The following is a 2,374-nucleotide window of genomic DNA, read 5'->3' on the forward strand; positions in this document are numbered from 1 at the left end:
GTCAAGATATTCCTTCTACAAACTATTCACATCATTAGCTGATCTTTCATATCTAAAGTTTAACTAGTTGACAAAATGTGTTAAATGTTCCAGGGATGATAAAAACCTGTGCAGCTCACTGCATGTCTGCAGTCCACACACTGGTTTAAAAGCATTAAACCAGTAACACATCACTGGTTCCAGTGTTTCACCAAAGACGTGAACACATTTTTCTGGGTTGGTTTTTATAGCTGAGATTATACGGTCCAGCTTCACTGTCTGTGCGGGAACAGACTGAAGAACGCCAAGGAGGACATCGACCAGAAACCTAAATTAGAACGGGTTCCCTCTGCTTTTTTTTCCAGATGAGTTCAACACAAAAACAGGGCATCGCCGCCACAGGGAGGACCGAAATACTGCAGAGTAAACATGAACAGCAAGGAGGGAAAAAAACCTCACATACCCAACCTCAGACAGGGAGGCGAGAGAAACATCCACCCTCAGGTGTTAAAAATAAAAATGAAAGAAAATCTAACCCGAACTCTGTTTTTATCAGGCATCTATCTACCTCTGCAAGCAGAAGTGTCTGAATTTGGCACCCTGAGGAGGAGGAGATCATCAAAGTAAAGCATTGTGAAGGGAAATGCATCCAAGTATTTGTTTATAAAGTAAATCATCTGACATGACAACATTTTCCAGAGCTGTGAGCAACTTCCCATTTCCTGCTGGAGTCCCAGAGAAAGCTCCACTGTGGAGCAGGACACTGTGGGCTGTGGTGGGCCCCTGCCTGCAGCTCTAAACCTCATAAGCTTCTTTCCAGACGCCATCACCCCACAGTCCTTAAAGCATGTCATTTTTATCCTCACTAAAACGATTCTGTTCATTTTTCCTCTGAAAACAAACCTGAACAACAGTCTGATGGTTTCCAGTACATGAACTGGCTCAGATGGTTGAGAAATAAAGAGAAGAAAGAGTGTCACAAATTTCCAGCAACATCAGCAAACTGGTTGTTATTTTCTCCTGGAGGATCCCGTCCACACGGAGAAGCTCATAAAACAAACTCCATGCTGACAAGTAAAGTGACTTCCCTGGGCTGCAGGATGTGCATTCCTGGCCTGGGAACCATTAGCAGCAGACTGGCTGTTGCTGCAGCCTAAAGGGGAAAACGTCTGAGAGTCGTTCACACCCTCTGGGTAAGGTGACGGCTTCAACAGGTTTCCTGACAGCACGGCGACGCAGCAGCAGGAAAAGTAGAACAGTGAAACGTTTCCAGTGGGGTTTACCCGCTGTGTCACTCCTGATATGTGGAAATCTGCAGACAGTCACCGTTTTAAAGCTGACTCAGTCTGCTGGGGAAGGACAGCTTGAGCCAATGCAGGAAGCCTCACTGAGACACATTTCAGACTGAAACTTCCTCTTGTGACAGAGAAAAGGGAACCGTTTTCCTCTCCCCTGGTGAAAACCTGGGTGTAAATATATCAGCGGCTCAACGGGGTGAAGCACATGGTGACCTTTAAACCAGACTCTCATCCTCTAATGCATGAGTGGACTTCCTCTTGCAATGAAACAAGAATCCAAACACAGATCAGGTTCCGCTTTCTGGAGAACACAGACTCCAGCTACGATTAATCAATATAAATGCTAATTATTCCACATCAATTAGAGATAGTTTGGAAGATGATAAAAGGAATCCGTCACTGGAAATGTCTAAACTTTTGCACTAAAGATCACCTTGATTAATAACATTAATCTTCCTCTAACTTCCCAGGGCAATCTTTGCCCTTAACGTGTGCAGACAGGAGTTTTCTCAGAAAATGGATCAATGATAAAACGTTACTAAAATAAAGTAAAATAATAATGCTAGGCTGATTTTATTTATCTTATTCCAGAATGAAATGTTGAAAATGATTTTAATTGTTCTCAATAATCAGCAGAAAAGCCTTTAATAGAATTAGATCATCTAAAGCCTTCTTATATTTGCAGACAACCTTTCTGCATTTTTCTGTTTTTTTCCTCAATAGCTCTGCATTGCTGAGGCTGGCAGGCCTCTTTATCATTGCCCTAATCTTTAGCCACCTCCAGATATTTCCTGTTGGATTCAAATCAGCACACTGCATAACATTAGCCTTACTTCAAGCCTGTAACAGGAAGGAAGTATATTAGAGGCAGACTTTTATATTTTCTGCATCGTGAGCTATCTCAGTAGTTCTGCTGATATAGGCTTAGACTGCTGGAAGACATAGAGACCACTTTTTCATCATTCTATCTCTATTCTACCATTCTGCAGAATCTGTTAGTTAATATCTAACGCTACCATCAACACCTTTGTTTCTAGATGTTGGAGCTTGGCCTGTTTTCCAGTGTAGTCCTGTTTCTCTGACTGTGACTAACTGGA

Source organism: Cyprinodon variegatus, unplaced genomic scaffold, assembly GCF_000732505.1.
Source record: "Cyprinodon variegatus isolate N-32 unplaced genomic scaffold, C_variegatus-1.0 Scaffold1000, whole genome shotgun sequence".
Lineage (NCBI taxonomy): Eukaryota > Metazoa > Chordata > Actinopteri > Cyprinodontiformes > Cyprinodontidae > Cyprinodon > Cyprinodon variegatus.